The sequence below is a fragment of the Aricia agestis genome, chromosome Z, assembly GCF_905147365.1.
Source record: "Aricia agestis chromosome Z, ilAriAges1.1, whole genome shotgun sequence".
NCBI lineage: Eukaryota > Metazoa > Arthropoda > Insecta > Lepidoptera > Lycaenidae > Aricia > Aricia agestis.
This window is the reverse complement of record NC_056428.1, coordinates 38,947,939-38,965,966: the sequence shown is the minus strand read 5'-3', so window position 1 is coordinate 38,965,966 and position 18,028 is coordinate 38,947,939. Positions and strand designations below refer to the sequence as shown.

Here is an 18,028-nt window from a genome sequence, read left to right as displayed (position 1 = left end):
AGCGCGTTCAAACAAACACACAAACAAACAAACTTCCGCTTTATAATATTTATATAATATATACTGTTGACACCAAAAGGTGCCAAATTGAAAATGGATTATAGTTTTTTTTTATTGAGGTACTATTAGACACTGACCTCCATTATAATACACTGGACAGGCTATGCCGTACAAAATGACAGCTATTTTTTGTGCCGATTTGAAGCGCCGCTGTAAACGTACTGTGAACTAATTACACAGAAAACTAGATGTCCCGCACGGCTTCGCCCGCGTTATTTACGGAAACCGTACATTTTCCCATAAAAATAGCTTTTATTTACTCTATATCTGTGCCAAATATTGCCATAAAAATTGCTCCAGTAGTTCGTAATTTCTCACATTTCCCCCGTTTTTCCCACATTTTCCTGAGTTTCTTCGGTCGTATTAGTCTTACTCGATAAATTAGTTATCTAACACTGAAATAAGTTTTTAAATCGGACCAGTAGTTCCTGAGATTAGCGCGTTCAAGCAAACATACTCTTCAGGTTTATAATATTAATTATAAGTAGGTTTTTTTCAATTATCGCTTGACAAACTCGAGTCTCGATCTAAAAGACTATGAAAAGAACAGGGTCATTATAGGCTCATAAGTCATAAACATGGGACGATTTATGGTATAATATGGTAGTGATGATGATGATGATGAATGTAATTTGTATAGTAGCATATGCTTTCCGTTCTTAAAACAACGCCGAAACTCCCAAACTTATATCTATAAAGAATCAGGAGTTCTCTCAGCACCTTCCGAACCACGGTATACCAGGTGTACCTCGGTGCAAAATCTTACTTGTTAGTAGCATATGCTTAGAATACTTCTCACGAAACCGAAGTCACCACATGTTTCCATATAAATTTTGAGGAGTTCCCTCGATTACTTATGCATCCTTCATCAGATCACCACTTTTGTGAATATAATACCAAATTGGGATGATACCCTATATACAAAAAGAAAAATTTTGAAAATCGGTTAACAAACGGCGGAGTAATCGTTGAACATAAGAAAACTAACATAACACCTCCCCCATTTTGAAAGTCGGTTAAAATTGTAGCCTATGTGTTATTCTGATGTATAAGCTATATTATTGTAAAGTTTCATTAAAATCCGTTCAGTAGTTTTTGCGTGAAAGTGTAACAAACATCCATACATCCACACATTCATACATCCATTTATCCAAACAAACTTTCGCCTTTATAATATTAGTAGGATTACAACCGCCATTTGCAAAATAGTAGTTCCAAGTACACTCACTACTGCTTTCACATAGCAAGCAGCGCCAATATGGCGACTTTCAAATAGGAACATTTTATTAATAGCGATCGCCTGTCCAGTGTATTTTTTTTTAATTTTTTTTTTTTGGCATCTTGGCCAATTCAGGTATTATATAGGTCAGTGCTATTAGACAATGCTTACACGGCCAGTCTGAGATCAGCTGAACCTAGAGACAAGAGTTGAAAAAAATTGATGAAGTCAATATTTTTTTACAAAATATAGTCCTAATGTCGTTGAAACCAAGGTCGAACTTCGACTATTTTTTTTAATGAAATAAGGGGGCAAACGTGCAAACGGGTCACCTGATGGAAAGCAACTTCCGTCGCCCATGGACACTCGCAGCATCAGAAGAGTTGTGGGTGCGTTGCTGGCCTTTTAAGAGGGAATACGATCTCTTTTTGAAGGTGCAAACCTTCAAAATTTTTTGTATTCTCTCGCCGTATTGGTCCGAAAATACTGCTGGTGACAGTTCGTTACAGAGTTTTACCGTCCGTGGCAGAAAGTTAAGCAAAAAATGCACGGTGGAAGACCGACATCAAGGTGATAAGGGTGGTATATGGTGAAAAGTCGCAGGAGGATTTTTGGGGATTTGGGATATTTGTGCATAAACTAAATCTTTGAATATTTTCTTTTAGATGGCGCCAATGAGTAATGCCGAAAGACAAAGAAAGTAAGTTCGAAATCCCCGAACATCTATCTATAATTCGAAAGTTCTGAACAACACCTTTGGAACCAGGATAATATAAAGTATAGGTCTTCTTACTTTTTGGAAGCATAATATTTGCTTGAAATCCTTTAGAAAGTGTCAAAATGTTTTCATATACTCGTAAAATTCCCTCGATTCCTTATAGATAGCATCATCTGGCATCCACTTTTGTGAACATGGTGCCAAATTCCTGCTACATCCTATACAAAAACGAAAGAATTTTGAAAATTGGTCCACAAACCACGGAGTTATCCTGGAACAAACTATATTTATGTTTCTTTTTTTACCGCCTAAGTAATTGTTTTGAGTAGATGAAAGTTTTTAAAGCGTGTTTTTATTGTTATAAATGAGCCTTGTGAAAAATTCATATATTTATCGATGTTACTAGTTGTATTAGTTTAACAATAAATAAATAAATGTACGTATTTCTTGTTTCAATCTAAAAGCATCCTTATGTTATTGTGAGTTACAATTTCTTTTCAGGTGAGTAACGTTACTACCCAGAATTCATGTGAGTTGCGGTCGATTATTTTGACTTCTACCCATATGAAATATATTTATGGTTTTTAAATTACGCGACAAAAACCATTTTGTCGCTTACGCCCTTTCCATTTCTTGCTGTTCCATTCCTTGTTTTCTATGAGAGGCCGGCCCGGCTTCTCATAGAAAACAAGCGATCTAAAACATATTCAAAACGATTTTTACTTTAACGCGGCGTCACCTTAAGGTAAGTTGTAACCGAGGTAAGGACGATTCTCTGTAAATTCGTAATCAGCTGCCCTGATCGATTTTTTCAAAAAGTATTTTAATTTAATATATAAAATTCTCGTGTCACAGTGTGCGTAATTGAACTCCACCGAAACTGCTCGACCGATTTTCGTGAATCTTAGCGAGCATATCGGCTAGGGTTGAGAATCGGACAACATCTATTTTTTATATTGATAAGTAGGTACATTGGCAGCTAGCCTTAAGTGGAGCTGGGCAGGGCATGTCTCCCATACGCACCCGGACAGGTGGGCGCGTCTAGTTTCGGTGCGGCTACCGACTGGTCGGCGTAACAGAGGCCGACCCAAAAAAAGTTGGCGCGACGAACTAGATGCGTTTGATAAAGAGTGGCCAACAACATCACAGGATCGTGAACTTTGGAAAGAGAGAGGGGAGGCCTTTGCCCAGCAGTGGGACACTGTAGGCTGATAATAATAATAATAATAAAGTAGGTAGGTACATTTGTTGAATAAATAATAGTAAATTATTACAACTCGAGACTGACGGCGACCATTGTTTGTGCGACGGGATAGCGATGGACGTTATACCACGGTGACATACCTATTAGTGACTACTTACTTATAAACTATAACTAGAGATCGCCCAATGGTCGAAATTTGACCTTCAATAAAAAATTAAATTATAAGTTGCAAATTTCAACGCTTTTCTATTGATATTCACATAATGAAGTCAAAATATAGACCTGCGACAGCCTCTGATTAATAAAGACAGCCTCAGATTAATAAAGTTAAATGATGACAGACTGGCCGTGTAATAATTATTGTCTAACAGTATAAATTAAGATTCAATTAAAAAAAATCTTTTTTCAATTTAAGAGGGCGACCTATAGTCCAATCAAATTACGAAATAAATAAACATGAACGAACACAGTTTGGGGATTTTAAGGATCGATAGGGGGGTGTATTCTGAGCATAAATTCCAATTTGAGGGGTCCTCCTGAGGTCAGCTCAAGGTCATTTCGATAGAAACGCGTTTAATTCGATATCTCGAGAATGATCAGTGTTAGGCAAAAAATTATAGAGACCTTTTCTCTTCCAAATTAAATTTACTAACTTTTATATCTGAAACTATTTTTTTTAACATTAATATTTCTCAACTTATTACTCCCGTAAGGCAAACATTTTACTTTTCAGAGTTCCGTACCCAAAGGGTAAAAACGGGACCCTATTACTGAGACTTCAATGTCTGTCCGTCTCTCTGTCCATCTGTCTGTCCATCTGTCTGTCCGTCTGTCTGTCCGTCTGTCTGTCCGTCTGTCTGTCTGTCTCCAGGCTGTAACTCAAGAAGCGCTATAGCTAAACTTCTGAAATTTTCACAGATTATGTATTTCTGATGCCGTTATAATAACAAATACTAAAAACAAAATAAAATTAATATTTAAGCGGGCTCCCATAGAAGAAACGTTATATTTTTGGTATTTTTGGCTCGTAATCCATAATGGCATATAGACACTTGAAATTTTCACAAAATCCTCAATTATATGCGGACTTTAATATTCAATAATACAATTAAAATAATAGAAAAAAAGTAACATTTTTACCTTGCAGGAGTAATAAGTTGAAAAATATTAATGTTAAAAAAAAGATTCACATAAAAAAGTTAGAAAATTTAATTTGGAAGAGAAAAGGTCTTTACAATTTTTTGCCTAACACTGATCATTCTCGAGATATCGAATTAAACGCGTTTCTATCGAAATGACCTTGAGCTGACCTCAGGAGAACCCCTCAAATTGGAATTTATGCTCAGAATACACCCCCTATCGATCCTTAAAATCCCCAAACTGTGTTCTTTCATGTTTATTTAACCCATTTTGAGCCGTAATTTTATTGGACTACTATGACAGAAAAAAATCGATTTTCACCCGCACACTTCACATCCCCCGCACTCACCCAACGCATTCAAAATGTCACCGCGGCTATAAAGTGTAATTATTCTCATAACCACTTTTTGGACGAACGTAGTATAACCAAATATATCAGATAAAATTTTGAGAAGTTCCAGTCACATATTTTTCCGTCTGTACTTTGAGAATAAAATTAATACTTTTTAGTTTTTGCCTTATCGAAATCGAATAGGCTCTGACACTACTGGATCGATTCTGCTGTAGTTGTTACAATAATATTATAACTTTATTTAATTTAATCTACTTGCCACGTCTTCGTTCACTTCCGAATTTGGTTAGTTTTTGTGTGTATTTGCGTAAAATACATTCGTCAGATAAATTCATTCATTTAAATTTCAATTAAAAATCAAAAGTTTAAAATAAATAAAATATATCTAAGTTGAAAATCTTTATTTTTTTAAATATTTTGTTTGACGCGAGGCCCCTGCAAGAGCGAGGCCCCGAGCGATGGCCCTGTTCGCCAACCGCTAAGGCCGCCACTGCCTGGCTGTCCCCGTCACTGTACAGCCATCTATAAATGATATTTACGAAGAAGTAGATGAAACTACATAGGTATTAGGTACCATCGAGGAAGTTGATTCCTATGCAATTGACAGACCAACGTTATTTGGTCGAATATGTCAATTCAATGTTAATTGTGATCTGTCAGCTGGGTTTGACGTAAAGCAACCAAACTACTTAGGACCCCGATTTGCATAGGAATCAACTTCTCTGATAGTACATAAGGTGGTTAATATTACAAAAAATAATGTTTCATACTGGCCGTGTTCGTCGGCGTATTTTTGGACAAACCTTTTATTGCGCATGTCCAAAAGATGTCATGGCAACGCCATAACAAGTTGCTGGTCAAGTCGTAAACAACGTCTTAATTGTTTATACATGATTAAAATAACAAAAGCTAAACATAAATACATAAGCCTAAATTGTCTAACAGCCGCACAAATAGTTTATTTAACACTATGATAGTGTTTGATTATTTTATTTTGGAAAATATGGATATGGATCACTTGGAAAAATTTAAAAATTTAATTGTTTTTTTTTTATGAAATAAGAGGGCAAACGAGCAAACGGGTCACCTGATGGAAAGCAACTTCCGTCACCCATGGACACTCGTAGCATCAGAAGAGATGCAGGTGCGTTGCCGGCCTTTTAAGAGGGAATAGGGTAACAGGGGAGGGTAGGGATGGGAAGGGAAGGGAATAGGGGAAGGTAGGTAAGGGAATAGGGTAGGGGTTAGGGGATTGGGCCTCCGGTAAACTCAATCACTCGGTGAAACACAGCGCAAACGCTGTTTCACGCCGGTTTTCTGTGAGAGCGTGGTATTTCTCCGGTCGAGCCGGCCCATTCGTGCCGAAGCATGGCTCTCCCACTGGTTTGTTCATTGCAACGCCACCAACAAATTGCAATTGCGTTAAATGTCAAGTCGTAAACAGTTGTCGTTGCCATGGCATGACATGATTTGGAGATGCGCAATAACTAGGTTTTGCAGCGAATGCGCTAAAATTACGCCGACGAACACGGCCACTATTATTTTCGTCAAACAGAATCTCACTGCGAATTTTATTTAAGTAAGTAATAAATCTTTATATTATATAAAACTCAAAGGTGACTGACTGACATGGTCAACGCACAGCCCAAACCACTGGACGGATAGGGCTGAAATTTTGCATGCAGGTAGATGCTATGACGTAGGCAGCCGCTAAGAAAGGATTTTGATAAATTTCAACCCCAAGGGGTTAAAATAGGGGATGAAAGTTTGTATATAATAATATGCGTCTTGATTTGTTCACTGGGACCCAGAAAAGTCTTAAGTACCAGTGTCAGTTTCAAAATCAATTGGGTTTAGTAAAAAAAAATAACTTTTCTCCAAAAAAAGGTGTTTATTTTTGAACAAAAAAATCACTTTTTTCTACAAACAAAAAGCATATCAGGGTTCCGTAGTCAACAAGGAACCCTTATAGATTCGGTCTGTCCGTCCGTCTGTGTGTCTGTCTGTCTGTCCGCGGTTTTTCTAAGAGACTATAGGGCCTACAAAGCTGTAATTCGGCATGTATGCATAATATCTTAATGATGGCGACAAAATGGTATATAAAATCTTTTTTTTTTATGTTAGGTACCTCCCCAATCCCATACGCATCAAGCGGGGGTGATTTTTTTTCCGCGTTCATTCCATCGTGTGGGGTGTCGTTGGGTACGTTTTTAAAAAATATTATTCAGAGTATTCAAAGATAATTTTCCGATTTAGGGATCCACTTGTGAAATATGAAGTTTTAAAAAATAGTTAGAGTCCAGTGTCCCCCCTTCCACTAGCTCAAATAGTTTTAGCTCTGGTTTCAGGCTCAGGTTTAGCTGTTTAGCTCAGGTTGCTTCTGGAAATGTGGAAAAATTCGTAGGAGATATTATGCTGACTTTAAAGTAAAACTGTCACGGCTAAGAAAACTTCATAAATAAGAGTAATAGTCGATCAACTAAAAAAATGTATTCGAAGAAGTATAAAGAAACTTTTCGTTCAAATTCTTTTGAACGCAACTGGGATGGTATTGTTGGTAGTGAAAAACACGTTATAAATGTACATTCATTGACGATACAAACATTATCAAAAACTAGCGGTACTACAGAGCCCTATATTGCGCGTGACCCGATACGCAACTACAGAGCCCTATATTGCGCGTGACCCGATACGCACTGTGCTGGTTTTTAATTTCATGTACAAACAAATGACGATTTAATTAAAGACAATAATATTAATATGATCTCCTTTTAACACTTTTTATTTGCACTTAAGGAAATGCGTATGTAAAAGAGAAAAAATAAAATAAAAACAATATATTATTATAAAACCTAAGGCCGCGTCACCATCAAACACGGCGCGGCATCGTCACCGTGCCACGAAACGACGCCGCCACCGTGACACGTGACGCGTGTTCCGACTTCCGGTGCCACGAACAGTGCGCCGCCCCGTGGCTTATTTAGTTTGATTGAAATCTGACAATATTTCCACTACGCGACTTTGTTTGATAGATATTTCACATGCCTCGTTAAAGTTTGGAACGCCATTTTTCGGAAGTTTCACCCTGAATAGGGGCGCGCGGTGCACCGTTCGCGTAACCGGGACACTGTGCGGCGTCGCACCGTGTCAGGGTGGCGGCGTCGTGTCATGGCACGATGACGACGCCGCGCCAAGTTTGATGGAATTGCACTGTAACCCCACGTATTTGACAGATGTCGCCATAGTCAAAAATTATCTATTCTAGTAGATCTTTCGAATGACACCTGTTTCTGCTCTGTTGGTTGGTGGGGACGTTTCTTCTCATAGTCCTTTGTGTACATAGTCCCCTGACAATTTAATCCATACTAAACAAAAACTATAAATATTTACGATTTTTTTGAGTGAAACAAAACGTAATTGTTGTGAAGTTGGTAATCTATCTGAATGCGACGAAGGGACTCCTTTTTAGGGTTCCATACCCAACGGGTAAAAACGGTACCCTATTGACATTGATGTCCGTCCGTCTGTTTGTCTGTCTTCAGGCTGTATCTCAAGAACCGCGACAGCTAGATTTCTGATTTTTTTTTACAGATTGTGTATTTCTGTTACCGCTATAAGAACAAATGCTAAAAACAAAATAATATTTAAGGGGGCTCTCATACAAGAAACGTGTTTTTTTTTTGCTTTTTTTGCTCGATATTAATAATGTGAACACTTTGGCCTTCGAAATGTTCATAAAATCCTCAAATATATTTCTACTTTAATATACTGAATAATCATAATATTAATACGCGAACGAAAAACTTTGTAACCCTTTTTACGAAAAATGGGGAAACGTAGGTGCATAAAATTTTGCAGTTATATGGTGAAGGAGTGCATCGAGCTAATATTATTTTGAAACTAGCGTCGTCGTAACTGTTCGTCCGCGTCAGCAAAATGGGATAAAAAAAGAAAATGAAATATCTGCCTTAAAATTGAGTTCCAAAATTCCACCGTAACATACATACTTACATACATACAGAGCAAGTTAAATAAAAGCTTTTAGAATGAGACAAATTTTCCCCTTCCTTACCCAAATAGTAAAAACCGGCTAAGTGCGAGTTGGACTCGCCCATGAAGGGTTTCGCAGCAGTAATAAGGTTTATTTCTATGAAATTAAAAGGTTTTTGATTTATTTTTATATTTCAGTTGATTTAATGAAAGAAAAGTTAAGGTTTACCATTTATATATTTACCATTTATATTGACGTATAAAAACTACCTACTAGATCTCACCATCTCATCTTACAAACAGACACTCCCATTTTATTTATATGTATATAGATTATGCTTTTATAATACATTTTTTTAACAAATAAAACATTACACACACTACAACACACAGTACATGAGAAATGACAGATTTTTGAGTGCCAAGCCTATACATACGAGTTAATATACTCTTTTATTTATGGTTGAAGTCTGTTGACAACAAGTTGACAAATTGAAAATGGATTATAGTTTTTTTTATTGAATCTAAGATACTATAAGACGATGCTTACACGGCCAGTCTGAGATCAGCTAATCCCAGAGACAAGAATCAATATTATTTTTTACAAAATATAGGTAGTAGTTCTAATGTCGTTGAAACTTAGGTCGAATTTCAACTATTGGGCAATCACTAGTAAAATTTAAATAAAATAAATATTTATGGGAGGCTCCCATACAAAAATCTGTCTCACTTGACAGTCACGATTTCTTAGAAAATCTCTAATATGAAATATCTCAAAATGTGTGCATAAATTCAGTGGGCCTCCTTACCTAAAATAAAAATTAATTTTCTTTAAAATTGTAGGTACATATTTCTTTGACAAGTGTTAAATAATAATTCCCACGACAGCATTTGGATGGAACGTGTACGAGCTTACAGAGAAATACGTAAATTAATTGAAACAATAGAACATGAAAACAATATTTCGCTTCATAATAATAATATTATTATGTTCGTCTCTACTCTCTACAACATGCGCGAGACAATATACATTAAAAAATGTACAGGTATGTGCAACTTTGATAATATACTTTATATATTTACTATCTTATCTATACCTATTACCTACTTACTATTATAAAGCGGAAGAGTTTGTTTGTTTGTTTGAACGCGCTCATCTCAGGAACTTCTGGTCCGATTTGAAAAATCCTTTAGTGTTAGATAGCCCATTTATCGAGGAAGGCTATAAGCTGTATTTTATCACGCTAAGACTAATAGGAGGAAGAAATAGAGGAAAATGTGGAAAAAACGGGGGAAATTATTTGAAAGGGCTTATCTCACGAACTACTAGAGCAATTTTTCTGTTATTTGGGTCAGATAAGAAGTAGACCACGTGAAGGATCATAGGCTATTTTTGTGGACAAATTTGTCTGTGAAACACCTAATTTATGCAGGCGAAGCCGCGAGGAACGTCTAGTTAATTAAATATAAAGCTGAATAATTTGTAATACTGTTTGTTTGTTTGAACGCGCTAATCTCAGGGTCTGCTGGTTCAAATAAAAAAAATATTGTTTTGCGTAGTCCATTTGTCGCCTAAAACCTTCCTCGTCTAGTGTGATCATTTGGAGCGAGAAATCGGTGGAAAATGTGGAAAAAACGGGGAAAATTATTATTTGAACGCGTTTATCTCATGAACTATTGGACCGATTTTTATGCTATTTGGCACAGATATAGATTGGGTTACTTTTATGCAGGAGTACGGTCTCTGCGAAATACCTAATTTATTCGGGCCGCGGGCGGAGCCGCGCGGAACAGCTAAATAATTTTTATAGTACTACCTTTGACTCAATATTATTAATAAAATCTGATTATAATTATATAACATAAAATAACCCTCGAATAAAATTAACCATTAAGACCCAGCGTGGGTACGGTAATAAAACACGAAAACTCGAGTACAAATATTTGCAAAACATCACAATACGCTTATGAGCATCTCTGTTATTATAGGTATTTACAAATTAATATGTGAAAGCAAAAACTATAAGGAAAATTAGTAGTGGAAATGCCCAAAGTAGGTACTGTCAGAGTTCATTTTCATTATATCTAAGTGTAAAAATGACTGATTTAAAATTTTTGTTTTATGGCTAAAATCACTGACCTCTATACAGTGTGTAACAAAAATAAGTGATAATACTTAAGGGTGTGTGCGTGTTCCTTGTAGAGAGTTCACTGTGAAAGTAGCAGCTCTGAAAGACGAAAATTTTTTTTCACTTTTGTATGGGCAAGGGTCCGAGCGTCACGAGTTTCCCCTAATATAATTGGAATCTCGGAATTGGCTCCAACGATTTTCATGAAATTTAGTATATAGGGGGTTTCGGGGGCAATAAATCCAATAAAGATTCCAATTATATATATATATATATATATATATATATATATATATATATATATATATATATATATATATATATATATATATATATATATATATATATATATATATATATATATATATATGTTACCGGCCAAACCCGATTTCAGGACAAACCAGTTTTGCCTAGGCTCAACTAGTTCTTCCTATACGCGATAGGATTAACTAGTATAGCCTAGTCCAAACTAATTTGTGCTAAGCCCGATAGGATAGACCAGTTTAGACTAGGCCAAATTAGTTGATCCTAATATCAATGCGCACAATCTAGGATAAACTGGTATGGCCTAGTCTAAACATTATAGTATATCTAGAAAGTCAAAATAAATAGATACCTTAACTGAATAAAATACTCCGTAATTGGATTTTTTTTTATTAAAGTAGTAGCTTTCATTTTCTTAGCCTGTTTCACAAGATTTTGTGCTGCAGTTGTTCTAGCTTTATGAATGTCTATTTCAGATGAAGAGGGTAACATTGCGATCATCTTCTATTACCTTCCTTAAATCATCCTGAATATTATATTATGATTTCTTGCGGCAAAGAGGAAGTCCAAAGTTCTACTCTGTGTTCTATTCCAAATAATGTCTTGTTTGGCGATTGTTTTATCCCTAAAGGGTAAGCGCGGTTTTTCATGAATTGAGCATATTATTATCTCAAGCCTGATTTCGTTGAAATATTGTCCTTCATCCAAGAGCCTATCATATTCTCAATATCTTGATTGGCACGTTCAACAGAGGCTTTGACTGTGCCTGGGTTTTCCGTACACAATTTTGAGTGGGTCACAGACTGGCAAGACCAACGACCTCGCTAATTTTTTTTACTATTTAGACTAGGCCATACCAGTATATCCTAGAGTGTGCGTATTGATATTAGGATCAACTAGTTTGGCCTAGTCTAAACTGGTTTATCCAATCGAGCTTAGGACAAATAAGTTTGAACTAGGATATACTAGTTAATCCTATCGCGTATAGGAAGAACTAGTTGAGCCTAGGCAGAACTGGTTTGTCCTGAAATCGGGTTTGGACGGCAACATATATATATATATATATATATATATATATATATATATATATATATATATATATATATATATATATATATATATATATATATATATATATATAGGATTAACTAGTATATCCTAGTTCAAACTTATTAAACTATATATATATATATATATATATATATATATATATATATATATATATATATATATATATATATATATATATATATATATATATATATATATATATATATATATATATATATATATATTTATATATATATATATATTTATATATATATTTATATATATATATACAGGGTGTAACAAAAACAAGTGATAATAATTTAGGGTGTGTACGTGTTCCCTGTAGAGAGTTCACTGTGAAAGTAGCAGCGCTGAAAGACCAAAAATTTTTTTCACTTTTGTATGGGGAAACTCGTGACGCTCGGGCCCTTGCCCATACAAAAGTGAAAAAAAATTTTGGTCTTTCAGCGCTGCTACTTTCACAGTGAAATCTCTACAGGGAACACGTACACACCCTAAAGTATTATCACTTGTTTTTGTTACACCCTGTATATATATATATATATATATACAAGAATTGCTCGTTTAAAGATATAAGATGTATCACACACACAACAGGTAATGTAATGTATCTTTCCCTACATTTCAATGCTATACGCCCCGCTTGACGCACATTTCAGCTGCTAAAGTGTTATACAGGCTGTTCTTATTTTTAATGTTGTAATAATATGGCCTTTCGAGTTACTTGCTATTAGATTTACTAGATAGTTCATCAGAAGATGATTCGGATTGTAATTTTGATGCGCGCATTGTTACATATTGTGTCAAAAACAGAACGATGTCGATTGAAGATATTTGATTGAAAATATAGGCTATCATACACATATAATCCTATGAAGAGAAGAGATGTATAGTAATATACAGAAATATATTGAGATGTATTTAGATGTATCAAAATATAAATGTATATTTTCATATAGCTCTGTATCTTAAGATACGAAGATGTAAAAATATACATTACTTATAGCTGTTGTGTGTGGTCTCCTGACGATTTCTATAGAAAGATGTATCGAGCTGTATCGAGATGTATCGTGCTATAATATACATCTTTACATCACCTGCTCTGTCTGTGATACCCTTTAGTGCACTATGCTATATAAGTTTTTACTTTTCAATCACATAAAAGTGATTTAAAATAACTTTATAGACCAAAGCAAAACAAGCGTCCACACAGAAACACGATAATCCCACAAAAATGCCTCGTCGATATGGTTTCGATGTAGTTTAATAAATGTACAAAACGGTATTCTCATAATTCATTTTTTTCCCACTACGGCGCTAGTAGTCCCTAAAAAAATATGGCGTCAAACAGCTCGCACAGCTGATAGCACTGTATTGATATTTTATCGGTTTATTTTTAAATGAACTTTAAAGTTTTAAGTGTTTTATTTGTAATAAAATATTATAACAGCGTGGAATTACCTATAACCACCCCGTCAACGGCTACTTAAAAAAATATAGCATCCCATTTAACGACTTCACTATATGACTGTTAGTCAAGACCATAAACGTCACAGTCAACGTCTTGACGAGTTGTCCTTTAGTCATTCGATTGAATGCGCTAGTCATTCTATCGAATCGCAGATTAAACCAGATGACTGCGACATATATATATTATGTTGCCGCTATCACGACAAATACTTTAAAAAACAAAATAAATTAAATATTTAAGGGGGCTCCCATACAACAAACGTGATTTTTTGCAATTTTTTGCTCTATATCATAATGGCAATAGGTCGGCACTTGAAATATTTACAAAAAACTCAGTTGTATTTATACTTTAATAATTGATACTTAGTGAAATTCGTGCGCAAGTGCAACTCGCACTTGGCCGATTATTTTTGCTGTCTTATGTTGCACGAATTTTTAAGAGCTTGGCTAAGTCACGTTACACTACTGTACGAATTTGTACTATGGTACCACTCAAGGTACAATTGGTACAATACCACGATGCTGAATCTTGATGCACTGACATCAAGGGATGGGAATTGACAGTCAATCTATGCGGGCGCAGAGTTTCTCGATCGTAGAGATACTTTGGCCCACTTGCGCCAGACTGGGTTAAAGTTAATCTTGAATTAGCCTAAGCATGGGAGAGCTTCGGAACAAATGGGGCGGCGCGAATACTACGGTCTTAGAAAAAAACAAAAATTTTGTGTAGGTATTTTAATTGGACACAAAAAAGAATACTTAGTAAATATTTAAAAAAATTCATCCTTTTTAGCCCGGCCGCACATTGTCCGAATTCTAATCAGAAACAGTTGAATTTCGCCGGACCGCCCGCGCCACCCCGCACACTATCCGAAATATCCTTCCGGCGAGTTGTAGCTCACTCGGCTCAGTACAAAATGTAAGAGACAGCGCGGACGTTCAACTGTTTCTGATCAGAAATTTCGGACAATGTGCGGCCGGGCTTACATTGTTCGATTAGCAAGTAATTCATTTAATAAACTGTAAACGGACTACCGACCGGTACGTATAAAATACAAAATTAAAGAGGGTTATACTGTATAGGTACATTATAACAGGTGACCAGCGGCATTATAACAAATCTATTCAGGCCCCTTATATCTTTCGTTAAAAACGATGACGAAATTCGTTATCAAAATGTATGCGGTTTGACATAAGACATCGCTAAATGACATTAATTCGCTTGCGAAGACTAATGTCAAATCCCATACATTTTGATAACGAATTTCGTCATCGTTTGTAACGAAAGGGACTTTTTGTAAAGGGCCAGACCTTGATCCGATTAAATCGGAACAGCGGGGCTAAAATGGTCGCTTTGGAGAATCATATATTGAATCATAATATGATTCATTTTTAAACTTCACTTTGCGTGCAATTCATATAGTGATTAGCTTCGATTAATGATTGGTCGCCGAACGCGAGCGCCGCGCGAGAGACCAATCATTGATGTGAGCGAATCACTATATGAATTGCACGCAAAGTGGAGTTTAAAAGTGATTCGCTTCGATTAATGATTGGTCTCCGCGCGCGAGCGCCGCTCGCGGGAATAATCATTAATCTAAGTGAATCACTATATGAATTGCACGCAAAGTGGAGTTTAAAAATCAATCATATTATGATTAATTATATGATTCTCCAAAGCGACCATTTTAGCCCCGCAGTATGTAGCCGAGACGAGAATAGGTACGTAGGTACTTAATATTATATGGGAACAAATATAATGACCACCAAAAAATGCACTGATACCCTAAACTTGTTTACCAAAAAAAGATAATTAACACCAAAAAAATAAAGTCTATAATTGCAATACTACCAGCTATTTTAATCATGACAACACTTCAAATTGTAATCGAACAGTGAACACCAAATATAGTAAATGATCACCAAATAAAGTAAATGATCACCAAATATAGTAAACGATCACCAAATATAGTAAACGATCACCAAATATTGTAAATGATCACCAAGTATAGTAAATGATCACTAAATATAGTAAATGATCACCAAATATAGTAAATGATCACAAAATCCTTGTGAGCAAATCAATGCGATATTTCTGTCCAAATAAATCACTACGATTGACAAAACATGTAAGCATATTATTAACAAAATAGTCGGCCAAGTGTGAGTCGGACATGGAGGGTTCCGTACCGTTATAGAACAAAATTAGACCTAAAGTTGTGTTTTTGTATGGGAGCCCCTTTTAAATTATTTTATTATTATTATTACCTAATTATTGAAGTTAACATAATATAATCAAGGCCTTTGCGAAAACATCAACGTGCCTACCGGTTGCCATTATTGATATCGAGTAAAAAGGCCAAAAAAATAACGTTTGTTGTATGGGAGCCCCCCTTAAATAATAATTTTATTTTATTTTAGTACTTGTTGTTATAGCGCCAACAAATATACACAATCTGTGAAATTTTTAGAAGTCTAGCTGGAGCGGTTCTTGAGATACAGCCTAGGCCCTAGAGAAAGACAGATGGACGGATAGACGGACAAACATCGAAGTCTCAGTAATAGAGTCCCGTTTTTTGGGTTCCGTATCCAAACGGTACAAACGGGACTCTTTTACTAAGACTTCGATGTCTGTCTGTCCGTTTCTCTGTCTTCTTCTCTTTAATAGGATATTTGCTAAATAAAAATATATTTGATTATAATTTTACATTTTTGCATAAATAGGATAGCGAGATAATAAATCTTTGGTGATCATTTTACATTAAAATGCTAGTATAATGTTGGTGATCATTTACTAATTTTGGTTATCATTTTACTTTAAAATGCTAGTATAATGTTGGTGATCATTTACTATTTTTGGTTTAAAGATGTTAAATCTTTGGTTATCATTTTACATTAAAATGGTGGTCTGTATTTTGGTGATCGTTTACTATTTTTGTCTGTGAAATGTTACTATTTCTGGTGATCACTTAATTATAAGCCATATTATATTGTAACAATGATGTGTCCTGACACCAGTCCGATCCTTTAACGTTATGAAATATTATGGCATTTTTATCGACGAAATGGCTCTTATTTTATTCTCTCTCTCTCTCTCACGGTTGCAAAATGGCACCCATTTTATTTTTACTCGGGCTCTTATATAATTTGACAAATACTTCTCATGTAAGCATCCTGTAAATGAATGAATACTTTAATGTGCACAGTCACAATTACAATAACATACTTACATAAAATAAAAAGACATAAAATGGCGAGGGCACACAAAGGCCTTATTACTACATAGCAGTTTCTTCCAGGTAACCTTTGAAAGTACGAAGCAAATTGCTGGAGAAATGGGCGTTGTGCTTAAAATAGTGTCCGACCGAAACTGATTTTTCTGCCGAAACCGAAACCGAACTTTCGGCCTTAGTCTTAGTTTCGGCCGAAACCGAAACCGAAACTTGGTAAAACATTCAAAATTACGATTATTTACTGAAATTTATTGATTTTTAACATAAATTACAACTTTTTATAGTAAAGAAAAAGTACCACATTGAATTTTTTACTTTTTGCGACATTTATAATAAATATTATTAATCTTATACTCGAATATGTACCCTAGGAACTTTTTTGTACTATATTCCGTTTTTTATACGATTCCAAGTAGGTAAGTAGGTGCGATGACACCAAAGAAATTGAACGCGCTTAGCGCACACTAAACCGGTTCTAAACTTATAAACACGTTTATAACACTCAATTGCATTTCACCAACATAAACTAAACTTGTTCACAGCAAATCCGATTTTTGATCCGAATTAAATGACATTTTCTAAAAATTATTCCTAGCTAAATCGATTTATGCCCCCCCTATATATTAAATTTCATGAAAATCGTTGGAGCCGATTCCGATTTATTATTATTATAAGCAAGTATTTTATTTATTATTTATGATCGTATTTATATATTGTTATTTATGGTGTTTAGTTTTAATTCTTTATTTCTAATATTGTTAGTATATACTTTAAGCTAGTGACCGACCGAACTTTCGGTTTCGGTTTCGGCCAGTTTCGGCCAAAAAATTTAGTTTCGGCCTTAGTTTCGGTTTCGGCCAAAATATAGCCGAAACTTTCGGTCCCGCCGAAACTCATGCGTCGTTCGGCAAATGACATTTTTCGATGAAAATTACATTTTCTAAAAATGATTCCTATCTAGATCGATTTATCGCCCCCGAAACCCCCTATATACTAAATTTTATGAAAATCGTTGGAGCCGATTCCGAGATTCCAAATATATAAAGATATAAGATAAAAGCCAATAATTAAATTATACAAATCAAGAAAATATTATTATTCTGAATCGAAACCAATATTTTTTCTAATTTTCCAAACAAAACAATTGAAACTAGACGTCATATTAGGTCTAAAATAAA

General features: G+C 35.2%; 1 protein-coding gene across 9 annotated transcripts in view; it reads right to left on the bottom strand.

The window, feature by feature from the left end:
- LOC121738514 (protein cycle) overlaps window positions 1–18,028 on the bottom strand; it is a 125,570-nt gene that overhangs the window by 63,905 nt on the left and 43,637 nt on the right. The gene's annotated exons all lie outside the window — the stretch shown is intronic.